The sequence below is a fragment of the Hylobates moloch genome, unplaced genomic scaffold (genome assembly GCF_009828535.3).
Source record: "Hylobates moloch isolate HMO894 unplaced genomic scaffold, HMol_V3 SCAFFOLD_8, whole genome shotgun sequence".
In the NCBI taxonomy this organism is placed as follows: Eukaryota; Metazoa; Chordata; class Mammalia; order Primates; family Hylobatidae; genus Hylobates; species Hylobates moloch.
The window spans coordinates 4001699-4023783 of record NW_026652283.1 but is presented as its reverse complement, the minus strand read 5'-3'; positions in this window follow the sequence as shown (position 1 = coordinate 4023783).

The window sequence follows — 22085 nt, the reverse complement described above, 5'->3', positions numbered from 1 at the left end:
GCAAAACTACGTCTCAAAAAAAAAAAAAAAAAAATTAACCAGGCGTGATGGCGGGCACCTTTAGTCCCAGCTACTTGGGAGGCTGAGGCAGGAGAATGGCGTGAACCCGGGAGGCGGAGCTTGCAGTGAGCCAAGTTTGCGCCACTGCACTCCAGCCTTGGCGACAGAGTGAGACTCTGCCTAAAAAAAAAAAAAAAAGTATACAGTTGGCTGGGCACGGTGGCTCATGCTTGTAATCACAGCACTTTGGGAGGCTGAGGCAGGCAGATCATGAGGTCAGGAGATCAAGACCATCCTGGCTAACACGGTGAAACCCCATCTCTACAAAAAATACAAAAATTAGCCAGGTGTGGTGGCAGGCGCCTGTAGTCGCAGCTACGTGGGAGGCTGAGGCAGCACAATCGCTTGAACTTGGGAGGTGGAGGTTGCAGTGAGCTGAGATCGTGCCATTGCACTCCAGCCTGCCTGGGTGACAGAGCGAGACTCTGTCTCAAAAAAAAAAAAAAAAAGTATATAGTTTAGGGTTGGACGCATAGAACTGTTTCAGAAGGAAATCCAATGGAGCTGTTGATAAAGCTATTGATAAAATTGAATGCCAGATAGCAAGATAGCCAAGTTCTGATAGAAGTTAAGCACTAATTTTATTCAAAGCATGCATTTGGCATTTATGCATTACCTTCACCACAATCCTGTGAGGTACAATGAGGAAACTGAGGCTCGGGCAGGTTGATGTGCTTACTACCATCATACAGTTTGTAAGTGGAAGAGTTTTGAACCCGTCTCCCAACTCCTGTCCAGTGCTTTCTCTGCTATTCACATCTCTTTATCCTGTAAGCGACCCTGGAGCTCATTCTTTTCAGCCTCTGGCCAAGTGAGTTTTGTAGAACATTAACCTAATGAGATTCCTCCTGAAAAAGGGTTCTGTGTCAGCCAAGCCCCCAGTGGAGATTCAGAATGCACATGAAAGGCTCTGAGATGTCCTGCACCAGCCGCCTTAACCACAGAGTGCTGTTTTCCTGCAACAGCCATCAACCTCCTTAGCAAGCGTCCTTTGGAACATGCCTTGGGAAATAGTGATCTAGTCTTATTCACTCAATTATTGATGAGGACATTGAAGCACAAAGTGTTGAAATTACCTGCCTGAAGGCAGCCCGTGAGTTAGTGGCAGAGCAGGGATCTGATCTAGGGTTCCTGTCTCTCAGCCAGAGTTTTTTTCTTCTACAGCTGACAACATTTATTAATATTGTTTGTTGTTGTTGTTGTTGTTGTTGTTTTTGTTTTTGTTGTTTTGTTGTTTTGAGATGTAGTCTCACTCTGTTGCCCAGGCTGGAGTGCAGTGGTGCAACCTCGGCTCACTGCAACCTTTGCCTCCCAGGTTCTGGTGATTCTCCTGCCTCAGCCTACTGAGTAGCTGGGATTGCAGATACCTGCCACCATGCCTGGCTAATTTTTGTGTTTTTAGTAGAGACGGGGTTTTGCCATTTTGACCAGGCTTGTCCCAAACCCTTGACCTTAAGTGATCCGCCTGCCTCAGCCTCCCAAAGTGCTGGCATTACAGGCATGGGCCACCACGCCTGGCCGACAACATTTATTAACATTGTATAGACCCAGTGGGGGCCAATCCAGAGTAATGAAAAGATACAATTGTACCTGTAGAGAAGGCTGGAGACTCCACAAGTCCTTATGATCTCTGACCTTATGAACAGGTCTCAAAAAACATTTGCAGTCAACCTGTCAGCAAAAACACATCAAGGGCAACTGGATACACAGCTGCTGAAGGGGGGTGAGATCCAAGGAAGAGTTAGGAGTTGCGCTGGAGGATTCTAGGAGGGATTTCTGAAAGGTTTGTGTGGAGGCAGATTTTGATAGACCAAGTCAGCTTTAGAAGGAAAATAATTACATGTCAAATGTGAGAATTTTACTTTGTTCATATAGGAAAACGATTTGATCTACCTCCTGATGTTGTCATAGGAATGCTGGACAGATGTGGCTCCTACAGTTTGTAAAGATTAGCTGACTCTTCAAGTGCCTTTATGTCTTACCTCCAGATGTGCTAATTGAATATTTTCCATGGACCTCCGTGAGCCATCATGACTTTCCTGACTCCGATGTGAGGCATTAAGGATTCAGGGGCCATAGAAGTACACTTAGAATGAGAAAGATCTATGTTTGAGTCCTGGCTCTGTGATTTCAGGTCCTTCAGTTCAACTTTCTGGGCCTTAGGTTTCTCAAAGCAAAAAGAGAGGATTAGACCCAAACGTAGGTCTACTGACAGGCAGTATCAGGGTCACCTGGTTAATTAAAAGGATAGGTTCCAGCCAGGCACAGTGGCTCAGGCCCGTAATTCCAGCACTTTGGGAGTCCAAGGCAGGTGGATTGCCTGAGTTCAGGAGTTCAAGACCAGCCTGGGCAACTTGGCAAAACCCCATCTTTACTAAAAATACAAAAATTAGCCAGGCATGGTGACGCATGCCTGTAGGCCCAGCTACTTGGGTGGCTGGGTAGGCAGGAGGATCACCTGAGCCTGAGAGGTTGAGGCTGCAGTGAGCTGCAATGGCAATGCACTCCAGCCTGGGCAACAGAGTGAGACCCTGTCTCAATAAAGGAAAAAAAAAATGGATAGGTTCCTGTGCCTTCCCAAGTCCTACAGAAGCAGAATTTCTAGGAACCTACGATGTTAACAAGGGCACTGAATTTTCTGCGTTAGGCTTAGGAGCCATTGGACTAGCTTGTTTTTGAGCCCCTTTCAGTTCTCAAATGAGTTGTTTAAGCTTACTGAATGTCAGTATTCTTGTCATAAAATAAAACTATTAATACTCATTTTAATACCTACAAGAATTATATCAACATATTGAGGACTTTGTAAACTAAAGCCACTTAAAATTGCATATTACTTTTCTAATAGAGAAATAATTTTGATGTATAAAGACTCACTTTATCAGGAAAATATATAAAGTTTGCATTCACGTCAGTGGGATTTTTCTACACAGTATCGCATAAAACCTTAAAATTGAGCTGTTTCCGGCCGGGCGCAGTGGCTCAGGCCTGTAATCCCAGCACTTTGGGAGGCTGAGGCGCGTGGATCATGAGGTCAGGTGTTCAAGACCAGCCTGGCCAAGATGGTGAAACCCTGTCTACTAAAAATACAAAAATTAGCCGGATATGCTGGCAGGCACCTTAATCCCAGCTACTCTGGAGGCTGAGGCAGAGAATTGCTTGAACTCGGGAGGCGGAGGTTGCAGTGAGCCGAGATCGCACCACTGCACTCCAGCCTGGGTATCAGAGTGAGACTGCGTCTCAAAAAAAAAAAATTGAGCTGTGCAACTATAAAACAGAATGCTTTTGGCTGGGTGTGGTGGCTCACACCTGTAATCCCAGCATTTTGGGAGGCCTAGGTGGGTGGATCATCTGAGGTCAGGAGTTCAAGACCAGCTTGGCCAACATGGTGAAACCCCATCTCTACTGAAAATACAAACAATTAGCCGGGTGTGGTGGCGCATGCCTGTAATCCCAGCTGCTCGGGAGGCTAAGGTAGGAGAATCACTTGAACTAGGGAAGCGGAGGTTGCAGTGAGCAGAGATCATGTCACTGCGCTCCAACCTGGACAACAGAGATTCCACCTCAAAACAAAACAAAACACAAGGATGCTTTTTCTTGGTAATATTGTTTAACCTTTTCACACTTTTCCTGCTCCTGTGACCTCTTACTTTTCCAGGTTACCCAGAGGAAAAGCTGCTAAAGTGGTTTACACAATGTCAGCACTCCTCAAGGTGTGTCCTATGGAATATTAACAAATGTTAGGGGGGAAAGTTTCTATATCAAATATGTTTTGGAAATGCTCTGCCAACCAGGTTTTATTAAGAATTATAAGAGCTTTTACTATGCTGATATGAACAGTGGATCTCCAAGAAGGCGAAAAGTGTAATTAGCATGGCTGAACAGATTTGATCAGGGAGCACTTCTCTCAAAACTAGGGTAATTTTGCATTTAGGTTCTGTCCAGTTCACGGCTCATTCCTCCTAGGAGTCCTGCCTTTTCAAATTAGGATAGCTGGGAAGGGAAGGCAAGGCTCAATTTTAAAGCCATGGTTCTAAAATCTAGCTGTGTGTCACCTGGGCAGCTTTTAATAAATATGAATCCCTGGGTTCCACCCAAGGCTGACTCAGTGGGTTTGATGCAACCAGCCCCAGATCATCTTTGGACCTGTGATTGGAAGCCCTCCAAGGAGTGAATCACTTCAGGTATCTAAGTGGGAGGAATTCTTTTGGCTGAAGCGGGTAAAGAGGGGGCAAGTGTGGTCCTCCAGCATTCCTGAACTTATACCAGGGTCAGGCTTTGAGCTGGCTCTCCTGAGGCTGGACCCACCCTGAAGGAAGAGGAGAGGACTCTAAACTTCTTTAAACACACCTGAGAGTGGTTCTTGGGGGATCTGGAGCTTTGAATCGTGGTTCACATTTGAACATAGCTTCGCTGTGTGTCCTTGGACCACTCTGGTAACCTCGCTGAGCTTCACTTTTCTCCTTGCAAATTGGTAGTACTCATATATGCCCTTGGGCCCTTCATCAGAAACACAGTAAAAACAAGGCAATAGACAGGGCTTCATTTTTGGCTTTTGCAAAGACAATTGTTAGTGATGATATTATGATTATTGTTGGGGACTTCTATTACAAATTAGCATTTGAGTAACAGATACAACCATTTCCTGTTCTTCAAAGAGAGAATCTTTGAGCTACCTGATACATTCTAAAATACGTAATGAATCGACATTATATATATATATATATATATTTTTTTTTTTTTAATTAAACTATTTCTGAAACAACTAGGCTGCAGAGGGCAAGATGGAGCAGAGACCTGAGGCAACTGTCCCGATCAATCAGGCCAGGCATTACCCGATTTGGGGTGGGGATTATCTGGAAAATTGCCTCAGCTGTCCATTTCATTTTCAGTGCTTTCTCAATGAACCATTGTTATAAACATTTTTTAGTATCTTCCAACCTGTCACTGAGATTGGGGTTTTGACAGTTCATAGACTCGGAGTGGAGAAATAATTCCATTTTTTTTTTTAAGTGCATGACGTCCACTGGATTAAACGAATTGGAGGAAGACAATGCCTGTCTCAAAGAAAACAAAACAGGGGGCCGGGCACGGTGGCTCACGCCTGTAATCCCAGCATTTTGGGAGGCTGAGGCGGGGGGATCACCTGAGGTCAAGAATTTGAGACCAGCTCGGCCAACATGGTGAAACCCCACCTCTACTAAAAATACAAAAAATTATTCAGGCGTGGTGGCTCACGCCTATAGTCCCAGCTACTGGGGAGCCTGAGGCAGGAGAATCGCTTGAGCCCAGGAGGCGGAGGTTGCAGTGAGCCATGATCGCGCAACTGCACTCCAGCATGGGCCACAGAGTGAGACTCCATCTCAAAACAAAACAAAACAAAACAAAACAAAACAAAACAGGTTCAGAAATCACTATTTACTAAATGCTCATGATGTCAGAGGTACCAAACTAGCTCCTTTTGTGACTGTTATTTCATTCATTCCTCGGAACAACTTTGCAAGATCAGTTAAATTAGTTTAAAATAGGAAAGGAAGCGAGACCTGGAGATATAAACAAACCTGCCCCGGGAGGACAGTTGGTAAGTAGAAGAGTCAGGATTTGAATGTAAGGCTTTTTCCCTTGTGTGCTGCTACCTTAATTTCTAGCTCTTTCCTTCTAGAATATGAATCTTTTAAATATAGAAATCTTGGCTGGGCATGGTGGCTCACGCCTGTAATCCCAGCACTTTGGGGACCCCAGGCAGGTGGATTGCGTGAGCTCAGGAGTTTGAGACCAGCCTGGGCAACATGGTGAAACCCCATCTCTACAAAAAAAGCAAAAATTAGCTGTGCGAGAAGAGCAGAACCTGGGTATCCTGATGCTAACCGTTAATGATCTCTTTCACCTTATTTTCCTAAAACCGGAAGAGAGGCTCAATCATACCGGGTTCCATAGCAGGCAATTTCTCTGCAGAGTCTGGCAAGACCCTAACTGGTATGGAAGTGAGAATGTCCTCAGGCAAATTCACTTTTCCACATCTGATATTGCCTGTCTGGAAAGAAGGGTTGTTCAGTCCTTCTCCAGCCTGGGACAATGTCTCCAAAGCCAGCTGGGAGCATCCCCATGATGCCTCGTCCCTGGAGATCATTTTGCAGGAGCTCAGTCCTCTGTGGTTCTCTGCCACTGCCCGGGAAAGGCTTCCTCCCCAGCCACCGGACTGCTGCCTGCTTATTCTCCTCACCAGGGCTGCCTCTCCCAGGGCCCCTTTGTTTGGGGTGTGCAGAGGATGGTGAAAGAGAGAACGCAATTAGAGTAGAGTAAGGATTGCAGTGAACCCGTTGTTAGAGGATTCTTTGAGGAGAGAAAGGAAGAGGGAAAGAACTGTCTATATCTGGTGCAAAGAGTGTGCCATCAAAACCATTTCTTGGCTGGGTGCGGTGGCTCACGCCTGTAATCCCAGCACTTTGGGAGGCCGAGGTGGGCGGATCACGAGGTCAGGAGATCAAGACCATCCTGGCTAACACGGTGAAACCCCGCCTCTACTAAAAATACAAGAATAAAAAATAAAAAAATTAGCCAGGTGTAGTGGCGGGCGCCTGCAGTCCCAGCTACATGGAAGGCTGAGGCAGGAGAATGGCATGAACCTGGGAGGTGGAGCTTGCAGTGAGCCGAGATCGCGCCACTGCGCTCCAGCCTGGGCGACAGTGTGAGATTCCATCTCAAAAAAAAAAACAAAACAAAACCAAAAAAACCATTTCTCTAGACCCATCACCTTGTAGGGAAAAGAGGACACTTCATGTACATCCATGGGTGGCTGTGTGGATGGACACTAGGAAGACACACTCCAAACTGGCAATGGTGTTTCCTTTGGGGAGAAGAGTGGGGAGCAGGACATGGGGAAAGGATAGAAAACTTCAGGCCTGTGGCAGAATATTTCATTTTTAAAGAAAAGCATTTTCAGGAAGAAGAAGAAGAAGAAAAGGAGAAGGAGGAGGAGGAGGAGGAGGAGGGGAATGGTGACTCTGCTTGATAATGAAGAAGGTTAACTCTCCTTAAAGGTTAAACCTGTGACTCTGGACTTTTTAGAAAAAAAGGAGATTTCGACATTGCAGATCCAGCACTAGTGGTGGACTTGGCAGTGGTCCCAGTGTCCCCTTTAGGGAGGTTGTATTAGCTGTGAAGGATATATAGACGGAATGGGAAATTGTACCCCATCCTCATAGTTGGGCCTTAACTGCCTCACCTGTGAAATGGTAATAAGAGTAATTTACTTGTCTGAAGACAGGAGGTGGCCATCTTGCTCGTGGAAGGGAGAATTCATTTGAAGCGCAGATACCTGGAGAGCTTCCATATACCCCCATTGAATAGGTACCACCCTGTTCCCCAGAAGGGCATCTTAGGTAAGATAGTGTCTCTCTTGTCTTTTGGGGCCATCAACCCTGAATAGAACCCAGGCACCCTGCCTTCCAGCCCAAGGTAGTCCTGCAGCTGGCATATCCTAGCCTCCCCACGGTACTGCACCCTATGTGTACAAGATGTTTCAAAGCTGGAACCGTCACCCCACAGTCTGTGGGATGTTCAGAGGCCCGGGAACCCTGGGAGAGGAGGCAGGCAAACTGCCAGCCCAAATACCTTTGCCGAGGCCCTGTGGAGGAGAAAACATTAGTGGGAGGGCAGGCCCCACTCAGATAGGCAGCGTTAGAGCTGGAGGGGCTGGGCCAGATTCAAGACGATAACAGGAAAGCCTGCACGCAGCTACCAGCCTAGACGGGGATTGGCTTGCCTGGAAGCCCAGGGCCCCCAAGAATGGGTGCAGTCACGTGGTTTGCCTCTCATGGTCCCAAGCTACCTGCCAGGTGGCAGGAGCCTGTGATGCTATGTGGGGGCAGTTGGCGAGTCCAGGAGGTGCTGTTCTTGCCCTGAGAGGATGATGGTGCCCTGAAAGGCAAGGTGGCAGCAGGGAAGCCTGCTGCAGGTCCCTGTGCTGTGGCTGGAATGAGCACACCGGAGCCCAGTGCCACTGGGCACAGATTTCTTATCTTCAGCTTCCTGAGGTTGCTTTTGGCCAGGACTCCCACGCCTCTCTTTATCCTGGCATTCATCAGCGCAGTGAGAGGGATGGCCTCTGCTCCTGACTCAGACCCAGCTGAGCCTCCTCAAGAGAGAGTCGAGACAGCTGTGTGTCATTCCTGTCTGGGCTTTATTTGTGTGATGGGAAAGTCATCTGACCCTGCCATACCTTCGAGTCCCCCAAACCTATCTAAGCTCTTTATCTATGAGAAGCAAAGGTAGACAGATATTCTGCCTACCCTGACCATTGAGGAACAAGGAAACTCGTCCCTCAGAGATGGAAAATTAACCATTCAGGGCAAAAAGGTCAGGTCTGCCAGTTGCCCCTAGTATCTGTTATCGCTCTCTTCCTTAGAAACAGAATCCTAGGCCAGGCGCGGTGGCTCAGGCCTGTAATCCCAGCACTTTGGGAGGCTGAGGTGGGTGGATCATGAGGTCAGGAGATCGATACCATCCTGGCTAACACGGTGAAACCCCGTCTTTACTAAAAATACAAAAAAATTAGCCGGGTGTGGTGGCAGGAGCCTGTAGTCCCAGCTACTTGGGAGACTGAGGCAGGAGAATGGCGTGAACCTGGGAGGCGGAGCTTACAGTGAAAGGAGATCACGCCACTGCACTCCAGCCTGGGCGACTGAGCGAGATTCCATTTCAAAAAATAAAAAAAGGAACAGAATCCGTAGTTTCAGAATTTACAACCTAAGCAGATAAAGGCGACATTTATTAGCCTCCACTGTGGCCAGTGGAATTTAGGGGAAGTGTTGTGGCTATGTTCTAGGAAACCATTCTTAAAGGGAAGAGGTAGATCCTTCATTACTTCCTTGTTTCTGCTGGTGGGCTGCTAGCATGAAAGGTGGAGCTCAAGCAGCCATACTGATCCATGAGGTAGGGGACAAGTGCTGAGAATAGCAGGCCAGATAGAAGGATCCAGGGCCCTGATGACCTTTGGGAGCTTCCCTGGTACCCCCCATGCTATCTCCTTCAGAATTTTTCTATGAGATGAAGAAATAAATTTCCATCTTGTTTAAGACCATGAATTTTGAGTTTCTGTCACTTGTAGCCGAAGCTAAAACTAATTCTTACAAGTAGACAGTTTGTGGTGCGTATAGAAGGAAATAGTCAGTTCTAGAGATATGCTAGATTAGGCAAAACTTTGATTTGTGTGGAAGAAAAGATCAAGTAATCTTGGAAGAGGAGATCTCTTGCCTAAGATTCAAAGATAGTTTCTAGAATCCTAAGATCTCAAAAAGGGATCTCTTATTAGTCAGGCATGGTGGTGTGCACCCGTAGTTCCAGTTACTGAGGAAGCTGAGGTGGGAGGATCACTTGAGCCCAGGAGTTCAAGGCAGCAGTGAGCAATGATCATGCCACTGCACTCCAGCCTGGGCAACAGAGTGAGACCTCAACTTTTAAAATGAAAAATAAAATAAAGGTCTCTGTTTGTATTGACTGAAAAATAGAATAAATACCTGTTTGGGGAAGTCACTGCCCACAAGAAACTGCTTGGGTGGCATTAACCCCCATGCCTCACCTAGGATAATAAGCAATAACTGAAAGTTTGGCTAGGCTATGGTGGGGAGAGGAGGCTTACAGTACAGCTGGGTATAAAATGGCCGCTTGAGGTGTTGAAGGCAGGCATAAGATCCATTTAAGAAGTAAAAGGAGAGGGTGGGTGGAAATAGTCCAGGTAATGAAGACACACACAGTCCATTGCATTATTGACATTTATTCATTTACCCTAATTTATTAAGCAGCTATTATGTTCAAGGCAAAAGAGGATGAAAAGATGATCAGGCATAGACTCTGTTCTTAAGTAGCTTATAAGGTCTAATAGGGAAGGTAAGGTGATGTTTAGCTGTGAACGTGAAGTTTGGATAAGGTGTTGTGGGTCTGCAGAGGGAGAAGAGGTCCCTACCAGGTGTGTTTTGTGGAGCAGGTGGCCTCTGTGGTCCTGCAGGATGGGAAAGAGTCAGACATGCAGGACTGTTGGGGACAGAAATGCCTTTTTCGGGTTCGCTCTTTCTCTAAACCGATTGTAAGATGTCCCCATCTTTGCAGTGTGATGACTAAACACCCCCTCCCAAGAATATGGATATTAGAGGTGTTGGCTATAGGCAAGAGTGTATTCTGTAGGAAATACAGGTGTTTTCAGGGATGTTTTAATCATCTAAAGCTAAAGGAAGAAGACATGGTAAGCACTCAGTTTCTGAGTTAGACAGACTTAGATTTGAGTTGGTACTGCAACATCTTAGCTCAGTTCCTTGAGTGCCTTGGAGTTGAAGTCTCAAAAGCTCAACTGAGAATGTTCAGCCAGCTGAGGCCATGCCCTGGCAGAGGACTTAGAAGTCATAGGTAGGTGGTGTCAGGGAGACAAGGGGAGAGCTTGGATTGGCATATGCCTTCTGGTCATATCCACTTCCTCTGAGATCCATGACTCTATTTCCCGAGACCTAGAAGAATGTCATGGTGCGAGAGGTTGCTCTAAGCTTAGTGAGGTGGAAAACATCACAGAGCAAATGAAAGTGAGTGGCAGTGGAGTAGCTTGGTGATCATCAGAAACTGGTGGTCACGCTGTCAGGGACACTGGAGTCAAACTATGAGGAGGGCCCTGCCACCCTGGGCTTCATGGTAAATAGATGTGTTGACTAGTGGAGGCATGGTTTTCCATTAGTTCAGTTTTTCTTTTTTTCTTTTCCTTTGAGGACAACGCGATGTAGACCCGCAATGATTCGCTACCACCATGACCACAATGCATATTTAAATACCAAGGTTATAACCATGCCAAGAGGAGCAAGAGTTCCTTCTTTGTTTTTAATTTATTATGAGTAAATTAGAGGCAGAGATATGGGGTGGGGGTGATCAGTAAGGAAAGCAGGAATGCTTTTGCCTCCCTTTGCAAGAAGAATGAGAGGAAAAAAAAACAAGACCACAATTTGTGAGATATTTGTTTCTTTGGAGAAGAGCATGTCTGGGGGTGGGAGGGTGAGGGAACGTTTCATTGTTCTTTGAGACCTTTGCCTGGAAACAGGAAGTTTATTTGGCCCACTTTACCTGCTCAGGCCATTTGCTATCTACCTCCAGGCACAATCTGCTGTTTGTAATATCACAGTCAGTTGCTGTGGAGACAGTGACGTGAGCACATCAGCCTTCTGGCTGTAGGAAAGGAACAGTCTGCTGAGAGGGGGCCCCAGGTACAAATAAATACATTCCAAAGCAACAGGTGAGCTTCAGAGAAGCCAGCTCTCTGGTTTCTACTGAAATGTTTCTAGCATTAAACAAACATTGGAGGAAACACAAACATCTGTTTGGAAGCAAAGCCTGGAGCTCATGAATTCCAGGGCTGGCTGTGGCCCCTGCCTCTGATTTCCTGTGTGGGCCAGGACAATTGGCTTCTTCTCTCTGTGTCTTAGGTGAGCTGGCTCTCCTTCCTGGCTCCTACCCTTAACCCTGGCCACATGGTGGGATGAGGAGGGCAGATGCAATTGGAAAGTAGGAGGAAGTGTCTCATTCCACGGTGGCACCAGGCAGAAGTGGGCAGGAGAGATGTTTACCCTGCCAGGCCTCATAAAATCATCTTTCTCAGCAAACTACCATTTATTAACCCCTTCTCTTCTCCAGTCACTCAGCTACATTAATGCAGGAGAATGCTCAGATTACATGGTATCTCTTAGGATGATCTATATCTTAAGGGCAAATCCAGCCATTGCTGAAGAATTGGGCAGGTGAAATCATTCATTGAACCTGTGCATTTGGTTTCACCATGTTTTCACGTGTTTCTAGATAGCTAGGTTCACCTAACGTACAACAGGACATGCCCTGTTAGCTTAGTAATAGCTGGGATATGTGGAGATTCAGTGTTTCCTGCAAGCCCAAATCACTGATAGCCTATTCCAAATTTTCAACCCTCTTCTTGGTATATACAGCTTGATATACTAATATTAATATCTTGGTTTATATTCAAAGCCAAATTTGCATCTAGCCTATGCTCACCTTTAATCCATTATCAAGCACTAGCATTGCTTTGCACATAATAGATGTTCAATAGCTACTTAATGACTCAATGAATTAATTAATGTTACAATTCAGAAGCTGGTTGCAACACTGTATGTACGCATGTGCCTGTCATCATTCTAACACTTGAGAGCTAGGAGGGACCTTAGAATCCTTTGCTTTAGCACCTTATTCGACACAAGGTGAACCTGAGGCTCAGGGAGAAGGGGATTGCCCCAGGCTACAGTACAGTCAGAACAGGACTCTGAGACCACTCAGTCTGATGCGTTTTCTTCATTCCTTTCTGTACCCCTCTCCACCCCTCATACCCAACCCTTCCCTTTTCCTCATGCTCCAGTGGAGAGGCCAAGCAACATTCCTGAAATCATGAGGAGCTCTGCCAGGCGCCTCAGCCTGCACACAGACAGCTCTGCACTGCCTTTCCCTAGGAGCCGGATCCAACGAGGCTCTCCAAAGGGGCTGGAGGCCCACGGTGGCAGCTGGGCTCTTCCTTCACTCAACACTACTCAACGTCTCTGGGACTATTTGGAGTCAGAAGTCCTATGTTTGAGTTCCACCCAGTGATGTACCAGCTACAAAACCTTGGCCAAACCACTTCACTTCCCTGGGTCTCAGTTTCCTTGTCTGTAGAAGAACAGTAATAAATCCTGCCTTGTATGTATTCTAGATGGTTGAGGATCAAGCAAGATAAGATGCGTATGAAAACTTTAAGCTATGAAATGTAATACACCAAGGTATTGACAATATAACAATAATTATTATTTTCAGTAATTTCTTGCCTGGGAGGAGTAATATACCCAGTCAACTGTGTCTCACAATGTTTCTAAAATATCTTCAGGACAGAGATTTGTACCAGCCACAGACAGTGGTAGCGACCGCACTTACAGTGGCTTCCTGCCACAGGCTACACCTCTCCTTCCACCTCTTTCAGGTCAACGATAAGCCAGTGCTCTCAGCAGTAATCCTATAGGCTCCCAATAATTACTGTTTGTGAAGACCCATCTAACACCAGGAAGAGGAGAGGTATCTTCATTACTGGGGAGGAGGAGGGCAGTAGATGACACTTGCTTCGTACCCTCTACTCCTTTGCATAATTTCTTCTGGACTCAGTGTATGTGTAGGGTTGTAGTTATTTGCAGTGTCGGAGTAAAATGAACCCTAAACACCAAACAGCTCCTGATCTGTACCTCTGAAAAGCCAGACTGATGGCTTCTCCTTTTTCTTCTCTTCCTTTCAGCTCTGTAACAGCCGGGCTCACCGCTAGCAAGCACCTTCCCACCGGCAGTGCTTGGCGGCGATCTGGTGTGCCTGTGGGGGCCTCCCGCTTTGAAGGCCTTTCCCAGATCCTCCAAACTGAACTTCGTGTCCTCGCTATGTGAAACATCGAAATCTTATTCATTTCCAAAAGCACCCTCTACTCATTCCTAGAAACAGAAAGGATAGACCCAGGAGAGCTGGCTCTGACATAAGTAAGTTGTATAAACGTGGGGAGGTCACTTAACCTGTGTTTGCAACAATTTCCCTTTAAAATGGGGAGCACCATACCCTGGCCTACATTACCATCCAGCCTGAGGTTTTAGTGAGGTGTGGGCGTGGAAGCACTTTGCAAGGAGTTACACTAAGATATTTTATTTGAATACTGCAGCGATCCTCCCTTTCCTTCTGACACCCCTTCATGCCCTCATTACATTCCATTCTACACTCTACCCGCTTAGGTCTAATCTGACTTTACATATACCTGACTTTCTGGAATTCATTTGGTCTTAGTGGGCCACCATTTGCATTCTGCTAGGCACCATGCGGCTCCTCAATCTGTTGACATGTGCCCTTCAAGCACAGGAGGCACCCAACAAGGGCACTTAGCAGACCACGTGGGCCGTGCACACACAACAGGTTTGGAAGTGGTGAATTGGTGAATTTAATTGTCCTATGCATCAAATCGAGTAACCGAAATCCAGAAGAACTCAAGGGTGAAGGACTTTCCCAAGGTCTATGGAGCACCAGTTTACTACTCTAGAGCAGAAAGTCTTATTTCCCAGAGGTTTTGATGAAAGGAATTCAGGGCAACAACATCTGGTGCTAATTTGAACGTGGTAGGTTGGGTACAAGGCGCTGCAGGGGGGTGAGAAATCCTCTATGGCAAGAATCAGCACAGGTAATTTTCAGGCCGACTTGTTTCTCCCTCACTGAGCCACACTGGCTTGACAGCTGCTTCTTTGTACCCTGAAATATTTGAGCAGCCTGCAGTCATGGCCGCTTGCATGTCCCTGCCTGCTTTCGCCACTCGGGAAGAACTCAGGTCTTGCAGAGGCTACCCCTGATTCCCATGATTAGATGTGGACCCTGTAGGAGACAGAGGGGTGGGTCAGAGGCCCTGAGAGGGAAGAAGGAAGGAGGTTGGTATCTTCTTTTCCAGTCCCCACAATTTCTGAGTATTATTAAGAAGGTATTGATGTAGAATTCAAGTTCATTCCAGCACACAGTGGGTTTACCAAGTTGGCCAAGGGGGCTTTGTGGTCAATGACTATGACCTCAACTGTCCATCACTGAAGTATATGTACAGGTCCTTCTGTCTTGATGAAACAATAGGAAGAAGCTAATTTGGGAAAGAAAGAATAGAGAGGTGTGTGGGTGTGTGAGTGTGTGTGCATGTTCTTTTATTAATTGATAATACATTAAGCGTTTGGACTTTTAAAATCAAGCGCGCACACACACACACACACACACACACACACACACACACACACGCTCCCGCTTTTATTAATTGATAAAGGCACCACTGCCCTCTACTGGCAACAATATCATCTTTCCAGTGTCAGACATGCCTGGATAGAGCCTTCATTGCTTCAGATAAAAAAATTTTGAATACTTATTGCAAATACTTTTTCAAACAATTTGCAGATAAAGTGTATTTCATATTTATTCGTTCATTCAACAAGTACTAACTGAAATGAGTTAGGATGTGTATGCCCTGGTCTCGAGAAGTTTTATCTATCTAAAAAGTGGACAGGAATGCTAATTTAATGAGTACAATTGATTTCACCATGTCCAGGGTTAATACCCAAGTTGCAAGCCCCCTGAACCACAGAGCACAGCTTCTGACCCACTGCCCTGCACCCTTGATTGGGATGCTCAGAAACACAGCTAGAGACCTCTTTCTCACTGTCAAGGAGCATCTGCACTGGAATAACTTTCATGGAATCATGGGTCCAGAAGGTCAGACAAAATTCACATAAATCAGAGTGTGAGATTCTAAGGCCAGATGGGAAACCCATTTTCACAAGTCTTCAAGACTACTGTAATCCTTCAGGTTAGAGAAGCCTGTTTCTTCCAGCTCTCGCCTCAGGCACACACCCTTCGGATTCTTGGAAACAGTGATGTAGCATTCCCCTTTGCCTAGCCTCCTTCATATTATTTTCAAGTTTATTCATATTGGGGTTATTCCAGGCAATTTAAACAGGCATGATTCCATTCAAACCTTCTGATGCTGGGTTTTCTTTTCTTTTTTTTTCTTTTTTTTTTTTTGAGATGGAATCTCGCTCTGTCGCCCAGGCTGGAGTGCAGTGGCATGATCTCGGCTCACTGCAAGCTCTGCCTCCCGGGTTCATGCCATTCTCTTGCCTCAGCCTCCCGAGTAGCTGAGACTACAGGCGCCCGCCACCTCGCCTAGCTAATTTTTTGTATTTTTAGTAGAGATGGAGTTTCGGGGTTTCACCGTGTTAGCCAGGATGGTCTCGATCTCCTGACCTCGTGATCTGTCCGCTTCGGCCTCCCAAAGTGCTGGGATTACAGACATGAGCCACCACGCCCGGCCTGGGTTTTCTTCTTGTGCTGTTCTTTAATCAAATTAGGCAAAGTACAAATCCTTTCTCCACCCCCAACATTGTTTTGGACTAGGTAATGCAATTCGTATGGTTCAAAAATCAAAACAATAAAGAAGTTTAAAGTTAATGTCAATCCTCCATGTCAGCCATCTCTACCCTTTTCCCCCTCCCCTCTGCCACAGGTAATCGTTGTTAAAATGCCGCGTGTATTCTCTTGGTATTTCTTTATGCAAATATGGACACATGTAAATGGACATTATTGTTGTTCTTCCCCTTTAGGCAAAAGGGAAGCATGCTATATACACCATTTTGAGCCTTTCCCCCACCATGTAGCAGTATACATTGGATAATTTTCCATATCAATATATTTTTAAAGTTCCTCCTTCTTTTTATAGCTGTTAATATTCCATCATGTGATAATATTGTGGTTTATGTAACCAGCCTTCTATGGATAGAAACTAGGTTTGTTTAGAATAAGTACTCTTGAGCTTATATTAGTAAAATATTTTTGCTCTCTCCTTCTCAGTTTTAGCCACCTTCTAACACTGTTTAAAATAGTGTTATGGGGCCGGGTGCAGTGGCTCACGCCTGTAATCCCAGCACTTTGGGAGGTCAAGGAGGGAGAATTGCTTGAGCCCAGGAGTTTGGCACCAGCCTGGGTAGTATAGTGGGACCCTGTCTCTACTAAAAAATTGGGTAGGTATGGTCATGCCTGCATGTAGTCCCAGCTATTCAGGAGGCTGAGGTGGGAGATTCACTTGAGCCCGGGAGGTGGAGGTTGCAATGAGCTGAGATTGTAGCACTGTGCTCCAGCTTGGGTGACACAGTAAGACCCTATCTCAAAAAAATAAAAAAACAATAGTGTTACTGAACCATTGGAGGTTTATCTGCCTGATACCTACCACAGCAATTCTTGGGGACTCACTCTTGAGGGTCAGCTGCACACAAAAGAGCTCGGAATGCCCTCAGGACAGCAGAATGCAGGATGGAGGGCAGGGACAGAGCATTGGATCTTAGAACGAGATCTGTTCAGACTCTGGGAACTGACATAACAAGAAGAGCTTTTACTCCAGAACTGCTCGGAGGGGAATGATGAGACTTTCTGGGAGGACGGATCAAAACAATGACCCTGACATTAAACTAGAAATTACCTGCATGTAATTGAAGCTGCACCACTCTTAGAGGGGCACACTCACCTAAGAAGTGAAGGACCAAAGGAAATGAAGATTGAAAGAGACATCAGGCAGTGGGCTTCAAAGAAACGTAACAGACCCAAATGTTCCTTTCCAAAGCTGTGCCCTACCATTCCAGCCTGTCCTCATCCTCGGTACACAAAGTCCAGAAAGCTGGGTGATTCCCTCAATTCCGAGGACCAAGGCAGTTATATTGGTGGTTTGCAGCCAAAGCAACAAACACCAGTGGTAGACTGACTTTTTTAAAGAAGTTGTGATGACTGGTGGACTCACCTTGCACCTGTGCAGCATTTCTTGCTCTAGGCAATCTCCAGCCTACCCCGGCAAGAGCGAAACAAGACGGTCAAAGAAGTGAGGGTCTCCACCGGGACTGTGCCACATCTACGATCACAGAAGACAGTATTTCCAGTTATCTGTTTATGTGTAGCAAAGCACTTCAAAACTTAGTGGCTTAAAATGACAATAATTTATGATTTTTCATGATTCTCTGGGTCAGGAATTCGGGCAGGACTCAGCCAGGCAGTTCTGACCATAACCTATTGTCTGGGGTCATTCACTTGCCTGCATTCCACCAGTGCCTGGGCTGGGCTGAAAACCCAAGAAGATTTTATTCATGTGTCTGATGCCTTGGTGCTCTTCCACGTGGCCTCTCCACGTGGCCACCTTGGGTTTCCTCACAGCGTTGTGGGCTTAAGCGAGCTGGACTCCTCACATCCCAGCTGGCTTCCAAAGAGAGAGGAAGCAGAAGCTACGAATCCTCTGAAGACCTGGGCTTGGAAATTCCAATAAGTTACTTTTGCCAAATTCTATGGGTCCAAGCAAGTCACAGGCCAGCTCAGAGTCAGAGGAGGGGAAATAGACTCTGTCTCCTCGTGTCAATTAGAGAAGCATATACAAGTACAGGGAAGTGAAGAATGATTGGAATGCCACCTTTGGAGACTTGCTGCCACACACAGTGCACTGACAACTGCAGGTAGAAGATGCCTGCAGAATCGGGAACATGTTCAGCAAGCCCCGTGATCTGTCGGTGTCTTTATAATTGGGTTTTGATTTGCATATTGGTGATTGAAGTGTTCAAAAAGCTTTTTCTCTCCACCAGAAAAACCGTTCGTTTTAATGACCACACAAAGGCAAGGGAAGCCCTGAGCATGCTGCAGGCTGTCGCAAGAGAGGGGAGGGACGCTCGTTAGAAGGAGAAGTGGCTGGTTTTGGAAATACGGGTGGGACCATTGCAGATCTGGGGACACATGTCCTCTCAGAGGTGTGCCAACCTGCCTTTGATACCAAGCCCAGAAGTTGCAGTTTTTCCTCATCCATGGTGAGCATTCCTACTAGTTCCAACACTCTTCTGTAGTAAACCCAGAGTTGGACTTGGAGCATGAGTAGACAATGCAAATAGATGCAAATTGGCCCATGACATGAAATATATTTACTCATACAGGATATCCACTCTAGAAGACATCAAGGAGGCACTAAAGTCCCATGCCGAGAGAAGTCAGTAACTATGCCTGTGACCGGGAGAGGCCGGACTTGTTCTCCTTCACCTAGGTTTGCACTCAGAGCAAGCGAGAATATAGGAGAGGGGAAGAGAGAAAGGTATCGTCCTGACAGGTACTTTCCTGGCTATCACAGAAAGAACAAGGCTTTCGTGGTTTATTGGGAACCAAGCTCAGGTGTCCTTGGAGGCAGAGCCATGTGGACCCAGCAGGCAGAAGAGAAAAGAGCCCTGAACAGGAAGTATGAGACCTGTGTTCTATTTCAAGCTTTGCCCCAACTGTTAAGAGGACTGACCATTTAACAAGGGGGAGCTGGTGAGATGACTGGACACTATGAAGTGACACCGGGACCGAAGCGTTCTCAAGTTCATTATTTGTGAAGAAATAGAGCTTGTTTCTATGATCTTTCTCTGCTCTGAAATACTACAGTCATATAACTAGATGCGCTTGGGAGGTCTTTCCTGGATCAACAGATGGAGGACTTTTCAAAGCAGACGAAGTGAATGTGATCACTCACACCTCTGCTTCAGACACAGTGAAGCCGAGATGGAGAAGAAAGAAAACTTGGCCAAAGCTATACTTGTGCAGTAGCTGAGGAGACAGAGTTAGAATTAAAGACTTCTCTAGGCGGGCAAGATAGCTTAGAGTTGTCTGCTTGTTTGTTTGCTTTGTTTTTTGTTTTTAAAATTTGCCTTTAATAGACAAGAGTCAGAAAGGAGGTCAAGAGACATCTAGCTTCACAGTTCTCTGCCAGGGATCCAGGTGTCCATACTCTGGCTCTCACTACCGGTGGACTGGCTCTCCTGACAAAAAGAGCCCATTTCATTATTGGATGGGCTTTAGGAATGCCCATTCAAATCCACTTCCATCCTTCATCTTCCTCCTCTCAGCCCCCCAACCGCCCGTCACTTTAGCCTTGTACCTTGTGTTACTGCCTCTGTCACACATTGTCAATGTCCCAGCGATGACGAATTCCACACCCTGCTTCCCTACCCCCCACCCCCACAGTTGCCTGATTAGGGTTCTGGAATAAGATTCAAAATCCTCAAAGAGGTTAATCAGAACCTCCAAATCCCTGAAAAAGTGGAAAACCCAAGTTGATTTGGGCCCTTGAACAAATCCAGATGGAGCGGCATCCTACTGAATGGAACAGATTGTGCCAGAGGGAGCGAGAAAACTCGAAAGATGAGAAAGAGAGACAAAGAAAGAAAAAGGCGAAAAAAAAGATATCAAGAGGGAAGCTGTTCAGAACCCAAAGACTTGAAAGACGGAGGCGTCTTACTCCTCCGCAGCTGGGGCCACCGCTGAGAGGCCAAGGGTGAGGGGGCCTGTGAATGGGGCCCAGGCGGCCTCTGCTTTCCCTGAGAAAGCACTGAAGGCTCAGTGGTGTGGGAAGACAACACGGCCCAGCTGTGGGGGAGCCTCCGAGGGCTGTGACATTGACGCTGTCGCCAAGGCCTGCTGGGGCAGGGACAGGCATCCCGACACGGTCTCCTCAGCGGGGCCTCGGCAGCCTGGCCCCACAGCAGCCTGGGCCCCAGCCCCAGCCGCGTAGCCCTGCTCCGAATTTCACACCATGTCTAATCCAATCACCGGCAGATTGCAAACTCTCTGCCTACCTCCCAGATCGAGAATTCTTGGCCGGCTCGAGCAATAGGCCCCTTCCCAGCCCAGCCGGCTGTCCTGCTCATCCATGTAAACCATTCTGCAAGTCTCCCCCTGCCCCCACCTCCCCTTCTGGGCCCACCGAGTTAATCCTGTTTGCCCGGTCTGTCAATTTAAACAGCTTTAAATATGCCTCACCAGGTCCGGGTGGCAGAACCCTGATGCTTAAAAACAGAGGCCTTGCATCAAAGGGGGCTGGGGTAACGGGGGCCACAAGGGTGTCATTCAAAAACACAAAAACTACCCCTTGTTAAAAAACAAAAAGAAGCAATCCAAATCAATCATGCACACATAAAGAAAAAAACATCACCACCCAACAAAATGCAGTTCCCTGTAATAAGCTCAAAACCAGCTCCAAGGTGGAGCTCTGTTGGGGGTGTGGTGGGCACGGCCATAGCTCAGCATATACGAAGGGCTTTTCCATGTGATCAAAGTCAAGTTGATCCATCCATCTGGTGGAACACTCCCGTTCTCCTTCAAAGTCAAAAGGGTTGCGCTGGATGGCTTTGATAATTCTGTAGCTGAGCCCTGGAGAGGGCTGAAGGCAGTGTGTGTTGCATAGAGACAGATTCAGATGCTCTGACACAGAATCCAGCTCTGGACTGAGGCTCTGGACCCAACACTTACAGTGAGTGTGGAGAATGAGCCCCAGCCCAGTGCTCCTCAAACTTAATGCACAAATGAATCACTTGGTGATCTTGACAAAAATCCGATTCAGTGGGTCTGCAGTGGGGCCCCAGATTCTGCATTTCTACTGAGCTCCCAGGTGAGGCTCATGCACCTGTCCCATGGGCCACATTTTGAATAGCAAGAGTTTAGGTAAAACTGAGTGCCTTCGGCCTTGGACTCAGTTGTCTCGGTTTCCATCTCTATTCCTCCCTCTGACCCCCTACCAGCCCCCTATCTTTTCTATTCCCTTCTCCATGAGGACTAGTCTTGCATTAAAGCAGTGACATCTAGATCACATCTCAGAAAGGTATTCTTCCAGTCTGTGCCATGTTCATGGAGTTGCCAATCACCAAAAATGTGTGAGTAAGTAGGGGCTGCTTCCGGGGAGGACAGACAGCCAAGGGTGTCTTCACTGAGGAGTAAATGAAAACTCAGCTGAAGGCAGGGAAATGGATGACATGTTTCTTGAGGGAGCCCTCCCAACCCAAGATTCTGTTATCTTAAGTCAGATCCTTGGCTTTGATAAGGGAAAGGAATCTGTCCTTCCTCTCTCTGGGCAGGAGAGTGACCCAGGGCCTGGGCTAGGAACTGGTATCTCTCTGTAGAGGACTTTGGTTACAAGCAAAGCAGTGGGTCTTGAGAAATACGGGGCAGAAAGGCTCATTTGCGCTGGTTTTCTAAGGTTTGTTTTGACTTCTAGAAAGAGGGGCAGTCCCACTGCTTCACAATTGCTAGAAAACAGAGACTTCTAACCACAGTGGCATTTAGCTTGTCTCTTAGCACATTCCCGCCTCGTACACCCTTCCCAAACCCACCCAATCCTCCATGTCATCATCTCCACAAAAGGGACAAGGCCAGCTCAGCCCAATCCGATCACACATTCTCTACTTTGAGTACTCCCCCCAGAAGGTGGAAGGCAGGGTTTGGACATGAATCATAGGGGCCCTGAGTACAACTTGCAATGCTGGGGGAAGAAAAGGAAAGCAGGACAGCTTCTAGGAAGAGCCAGGTAGCCAGTGCACCAGGAAGACAGCAAAGTGAGCTCTGGCAGAACGGCACAGTGGGGAGGTGGGCTCGACCACAGCTTGGCTCAAGGCAGCAGCCACAGTGGGGCACCTGAG